At 36.1% G+C, this 7,395-nt stretch overlaps 1 long non-coding RNA gene across 1 annotated transcript; it reads right to left on the reverse strand.

The window, feature by feature from the left end:
• Positions 1 to 657: 657 nt before the first annotated feature.
• Positions 658 to 6,627, reverse strand: LOC137639176 (uncharacterized). The gene is made up of 4 exons (XR_011044253.1): positions 6,496 to 6,627; positions 2,463 to 2,875; positions 1,857 to 2,058; positions 658 to 1,455 (listed from the first exon to the last, which is right to left on the reverse strand). It is a non-coding gene; the product is annotated as an uncharacterized lncRNA (long non-coding RNA).
• Between the last annotated feature and the right edge of the window lie 768 nt (positions 6,628 to 7,395).

Consider the following 7,395-nt stretch of genomic DNA (forward strand, 5'->3'; position numbering starts at 1 on the left):
ATCCTATTACAAGAAATATTCCCCGCTAAGTTGCAGTCATTATTTGCAGACTGCAACTAGGATATCTATGCAACTGGCAAATCATCATCGATATCGACAAGGCCACAGCAGCACAACAGACCGGAAAGACAACAACTGTCGGCAACTGACAGATGAACCTCTGCAACACTACCTATTGCATTGTCCAGAAACAAGCCTACTAAGACAGAACTTCAACTCTAATATTCCTGTAACTGCAACAGCAATCGTAAAACACATTATCCCTTTAAAGTCCACCCTAGGTTTTATGGGAAACTTTAAAAAATCCTTTTAGTAGGTTATTATATTGGTAAATATCAAGACCTTTTTACTCCTATGTATTTTCAAAAAAGTTTCAAAATTAGTGAAATAATTGCATGCAATAAAATATCCCATATAGGTAACTTGGGCAAGTTTAGGCGGACCATGCTCATCTCATATGGGATCGTTTGGGCCATAACGGTAAACTTTTTCATGTTTATACTAAAGTTGATTTGCCCACAAATCATATGATTATTATTGATGAATCACTTTTTTTTGTTCCAATGTATAACAGAAACACAGAGATGGCTTTACAATTTAATTAATATAAGAAATACAATACATACAATACAAAACAAAAAGAGTAAAAAAATACACAAAATATAATAAAACTTACTCATAATTATAAAAATTGAAACATACAGTACACACTTACTTACAAACCTTATGAAAGGAAGCAAAGCAATTCCTACTTTTAGTGAGGCATAGGGCCACCTTGCATTCCTCGTACATCCAGCACAAATCTAGCCACGCTGGAGCGGCAGAACAACTTGTACCCCCACTTGTCAGGCTTCTTAGCTACATGCTGGTGAAGGTTACCGGCCCTTGTGCCCTTGTAGGTGACGATCACTTCAATGGAGTGGATAGGGGTCTCGGGAAATTCAGGAACTCTTTTGACCTCGGTGAAGGGGACTCTCACCTTGAAGAATCAATCTTGGGAGGCTGTGGTTGCTGCCTGGTCATTGTCGTTGAAGTGAAGGGAAGATCAAATTGACTTGAAGCGGTTCCTGGACATGAAGTCTGCAACTTGAGGACTCCTGGTCTTCACGGCCCAGAAGTCGACTATGCTAGGGAGGGAAACCAGGCCCATGTACATGATGAGGCAAAGGAAAACCATAAGATCCTCTTCTGATATGAGGAAGTTGCTACTTACATCCTTCTGTCTTGAATACAGGTTGGATTGGAACACAATGTGTTCCCACAATTCAGCTGTGAAGAACTGGGAGAAATATTCATAAGGTTCCCTCAAAAAGTCCGGCTGTGGATGAATGAAGTTTGGCAGGGACTAGATATCAATGTCGTCCTTTTTCCATTCATCAGCACGAGACCTCTTATGCTCAACCTCAGCTTCCTCTTCCACAGGCATCTCCTGAGGGACAACATTGACCTTGCGAGCTGAAACAAGAATAAAGTAACATTAGTGAAACAGTAAATGAATCATGTGTGCTTGTGTTTGTGCATGCATGTGTGCTTGTGTGTGCATGCATGTGTGCTTGTGTGTGTGCATGTGGGTCTGCATGTGTGTGTGCATTGTGTGTGTGCATTGTGTGTGCTTGCATGTGCATGTGTGAGTGCATTAATGTGTGCTTGTGTGAGAGCATGTGTGTGCATGTGTATGTCAGTGAGAATGCAAGTAAACAAATAAGTTTTAAAAATACCCATTGTTTACACACCATTTAAAGAGCAACAAAATTTAAAGAACCCTTATAACAACAAGACTTTTAAAAACAATTTTTAAAACAGATATATCTCTCTCTCTCTCTCTCTCTCTCTCTCTCTCTCTCTCTCATACTAACCTCCAGAGATAGAAGGGTCAAAGGCATCCTCCTGAGTAAGGCCTGCGTCAGGAACATCGGTAGGGTCGTCGTCATCACTGTTAACGTCCAAAGGGCCCTCGTCCACATCACTTCCTTCAGCATCGTCAGGGGCTACCCATGGTGTTCAATCCTGAATCTCCAATGCAGCATTGCGATGCCCATAAAACATATGGCTGTGAAACTGCAAAAAACATAAAAAAAACAATTCTAAATTCATGTAATGGAAAAAATGTAACTTTGCCTAACAAAAACCTATCATTCAATCCCTTGTAAGTTAATAATTTACATGCACATGAACCTAACATCTCTAAATCATCACTATCATTTTTAGTAAAAATATTCAAAAATTTCTAAACCAAGCACTAAAATAAATTTGTTAGGTGTCGTATTCTATTGGCTGGTTTAACCGTTACGGTCCAAAAGGTTCCACGTGGGATGAGCGTGGTCTCTCTAAACTCGACCTAAGTATCCCGCATGTGATCAATACTTTTTTCATTAGTCACTACGACACTTCAGTAACACTAAAGCACTGCAAATCCACATCAAAAGGTAGGCTTCACTATCTCACAGTCACTGTGTACTTACCATGATTACGAAGGTTGGGGGAGTGGGCAAATCTGTGGAGGTAGCTGCGATATGTCTTGACGCTTTTCCAACCAGAGGATGCCTGAGGTGTCTTTCGAACGCCCAACAGTTTTGATGAGAGGGGCAGGCAGCTTTTGATTGGCTGATTCAAAGAGCAGAGGAGTGTAGCTATGAGTTGCCAAAGAGTAAATTTCATTCAAGCATGAACTTGTTCACCTTGAATACCACAAAGTAGGTGTTTTAAAGATCCCGCTCAGGATATTTGGACGTTGAAGTGTTATAGCGTATGTTGATAAATTCTCGGTCTTTTTCCACAGCTAACCTCCAACCCATAACGTAATACTAGCACCAGTATGAAACCTAAGTAACCCAACTTTGAAGTTACCCGTTTTTATCCATCAATCTGCAGAATTCTGGAACGGGTTAGATACAATATTATTCATGATTCTGATTATACTATGTATGGGGCTCAAATTCTATACCAACTCAATGTGACGCAAAAATTGTTTCTATGTCTGGCAACCAGATATGTATTTCAGTCGAGAAAAGTAAAAAAAGTGAAAATTACTCATTTTTACTCCTCTATCGCAAAATTCTGAAATGGGTTAGATACAATATTATTCATGATTCTGATTATACTATGTATGGGGCTCAAATTCTATACCAACTCAATGTGGCGCAAAAATTGTTTCTATGTCTGGCAACCAGATATGTATATCAGTCGAGAAATGTCAAAAAAGTGAAATTTACCAATTTTTACTCCTCTAATGCAAAATTCTGGAATGGGTTAGATACAATATTATTCATGATTCTGATTATACTATGTATGGGGCTCAAATTCTATACCAACTCAATGTGGCGCAAAAATTGTTTCTATGTCTGGCAACCAGATATGTATATCAGTCGAGAAATGTCAAAAAAGTGAAATTTACCAATTTTTACTCCTCTAATGCAAAATTCTGGAATGGGTTAGATACAATATTATTCATGATTCTGATTATACTATGTATGGGGCTCAAATTCTATACCAACTCAATGTGGCGCAAAAATTGTTTCTATGTCTGGCAACCAGATATGTATATCAGTCGAGAAATGTCAAAAAAGTGAAATTTACCCATTTTTACTCCTCTAATGCAAAATTCTGGAATGGGTTAGATACAATATTATTCATGATTCTGATTATACTATGTATGGGGCTCAAATTCTATACCAACTCAATGTGGCGCAAAAATTGTTTCTATGTCTGGCAACCAGATATGTATATCAGTCGAGAAATGTCAAAAAAGTGAAATTTACCAATTTTTACTCCTCTAATGCAAAATTCTGGAATGGGTTAGATACAATATTATTCATGATTCTGATTATACTATGTATGGGGCTCAAATTCTATACCAACTCAATGTGGCGCAAAAATTGTTTCTATGTCTGGCAACCAGATATGTATATCAGTCGAGAAATGTCAAAAAAGTGAAATTTACCCATTTTTACTCCTCTAATGCAAAATTCTGGAATGGGTTAGATACAATATTATTCATGATTCTGATTATACTATGTATGGGGCTCAAATTCTATACCAACTCAATGTGGCGCAAAAATTGTTTCTATGTCTGGCAACCAGATATGTATTGAAGTCGAGAAATGTCAAAAAAGTGAAATTTACCAATTTTTACTCCTCTAATGCAAAATTCTGAAATGGGTTAGATACAATATTATTCATGATTCTGATTATACTATGTATGGGGCTCAAATTCTATACCAACTCAATGTGGCGCAAAAATTGTTTCTATGTCTGGCAACCAGATATGTATATCAGTCGAGAAATGTCAAAAAAGTGAAATTTACCAATTTTTACTCCTCTAATGCAAAATTCTGAAATGGGTTAGATACAATATTATTCATGATTCTGATTATACTATGTATGGGGCTCAAATTCTATACCAACTCAATGTGGCGCAAAAATTGTTTCTATGTCTGGCAACCAGATATGTATATCAGTCGAGAAATGTCAAAAAAGTGAAATTTACCAATTTTTACTCCTCTAATGCAAAATTCTGAAATGGGTTAGATACAATATTATTCATGATTCTGATTATACTATGTATGGGGCTCAAATTCTATACCAACTCAATGTGGCGCAAAAATTGTTTCTATGTCTGGCAACCAGATATGTATATCAGTCGAGAAATGTCAAAAAAGTGAAATTTACCAATTTTTACTCCTCTAATGCAAAATTCTGGAATGGGTTAGATACAATATTATTCATGATTCTGATTATACTATGTATGGGGCTCAAATTCTATACCAACTCAATGTGGCGCAAAAATTGTTTCTATGTCTGGCAACCAGATATGTATATCAGTCGAGAAATGTCAAAAAAGTGAAATTTACTAATTTTTACTCCTCTAATGCAAAATTCTGGAATGGGTTAGATACAATATTATTCATGATTCTGATTATACTATGTATGGGGCTCAAATTCTATACCAACTCAATGTGGCGCAAAAATTGTTTTTATGTCTGGCAACCAGATATGTATATCAGTCGAGAAATGTCAAAAAAGTGAAATTTACCAATTTTTACTCCTCTAATGCAAAATTCTGAAATGGGTTAGATACAATTTTATTCATGATTCTGATTATACTATGTATGGGGCTCAAATTCTATACCAACTCAATGTGACGCAAAAATTGTTTCTATGTCTGGCAACCAGATATGTATTGAAGTCGAGAAAAGTCAAAAAAGTGAAAATTACCCATTTTTACCCCTCTATCGCAAAATTCTGGAATGGGTTAGATACAATATTATTCATGATTCTGATTATACTATGTATGGGGCTCAAATTCTATACCAACTCAATGTGGCGCAAAAATTGTTTCTATGTCTGGCAACCAGATATGTATTGAAGTCGAGAAAAGTAAAAAAAGTTAAAATTACCCATTTTTACCCCTCTATCGCAAAATTCTGGAATGGGTTAGATACAATATTATTCATGATTCTGATTATACTATGTATGGGGCTCAAATTCTATACCAACTCAATGTGGCGCAAAAATTGTTTCTATGTCTGGCAACCAGATATGTATATCAGTCGAGAAATGTCAAAAAAGTGAAATTTACCAATTTTTACTCCTCTAATGCAAAATTCTGAAATGGGTTAGATACAATATTATTCATGATTCTGATTATACTATGTATGGGGCTCAAATTCTATACCAACTCAATGTGACGCAAAAATTGTTTCTATGTCTGGCAACCAGATATGTATTGAAGTCGAGAAAAGTCAAAAAAGTGAAAATTACCCATTTTTACCCCTCTATCGCAAAATTCTGAAATGGGTTAGATACAATATTATACAATATTTTACTTCAATATTCTCTATTCTTGGGTAGTGCCATAGCCTCTGTACCATGGTCCTCCACTACCTTGGAGTAGAGTTCTCTTGATTGAAGGTACACTCGGGCACACTATCTTAATCTCTTACTCCTGTTCTGTTTATATAGGCGATATTTATCTTAATGTTTCTGTTCTCAAAATATTCTATTTTTCCTTGCTCCCTATCCTCACTGGGGTATTTTCAATATTGGAGCACCTAGGCTCTTAGCATCCTGCATTTCCAAGTAGGGGTGTAGCTTTGCAAGTAATAATAATAATAATAATAATAATAATAATAATAATAATATGTAGGAATGAGAATTTTTTTTTTCAATGTCTGTGCAGTCATTCAAACCCACGGGTCCAGTCACGGACTGATACAGTGATAGGTCTATTATGATTATCAGTAATAAGGGCCTATCGATACAGGTCGGGACCATTATATATGAGTGGTCAGCTCCCCCAAACGTGCATAAAAAAGGGATACTAACTAATTTCACTCCTTCTTACCAAACCTACAAGCCATGCCCCTTAAACAGCCCTATTCTTCGTCAACCGTCACTATACATACAGGTGGCCTCTATCATACATCCACCCACACGTCTACTACTGTAATAGTGATATATTCAATAGATAAGTGAACATTGAAACACTATACAAACCTTCTTTATGTATTTTCGTGTACAAATACCTCCAGATAAACAAATCCGAAAGCATCGTCTGCAACTACCTGGCCTTACTAGTCGATAAACATTTCTTATGTTCAGGTACTATCTTCGGATAGAAAGATTGTACCCATACAGAACCCTGGCGTTCAAACTTTCTCGAATCTTGTATTGATACTAACCTTCATATTGCTATTTTCATGGTTTCCAATTACCTGTGCAGCTTTGGTAAGCTGATGTTTACTTTTATTATGTTATTAACTGATATGATTTGGAGTTCATTCACATGTTTTAAAGGTAATCTTATCATTAATGTAAGGTTTTCGGTTATCAATGTATCTTGAAGAAATGTTTTAATTCTTTGATTGTACCTTATTTCGAGTATTATTGCCCTGTCTTGTCCTTAGCTACTGATTCTCATCCTGATTTTTTGGACAAAAATTTCTTATTCCTGATTTTGGTATTAATATCTGGCACCGTCATTCAGTTAGTTGTTTATCTATGATGTAAAGGAGTTTTTACAATTCTGACCGCCCTTTGCATTCATATCTTCACAGACTGCACTATTCTGTACGTAGTACTAGGTATGCAATTAATTCTAACAGACTTCCCTACGCCAACATAACGTTCAGCGCTACACTGCTGTCCTCGAGTTTCATTCCAACTTTGAATAGATTGTAGAATTATTTTAATATCGCAGTTAAATCGGTGAACTTCAGATGTTAAATCTTGTAGGAACTGTTTTTTTATGATGAACAGATCGACATATTTCTCTTCCTAGTTAATAAATTACAGATCTTCTTTTATATTGTTACTGATGTTGAAATATTTTATATTTTTTTATCTATATCCTTATTTCCTTCCCTCATTCGGTGACTTTTTCCTTTGGAGCCCTAA

The sequence above is a fragment of the Palaemon carinicauda genome, chromosome 4 (assembly GCF_036898095.1).
Source record: "Palaemon carinicauda isolate YSFRI2023 chromosome 4, ASM3689809v2, whole genome shotgun sequence".
Taxonomy (NCBI): Eukaryota; Metazoa; Arthropoda; class Malacostraca; order Decapoda; family Palaemonidae; genus Palaemon; species Palaemon carinicauda.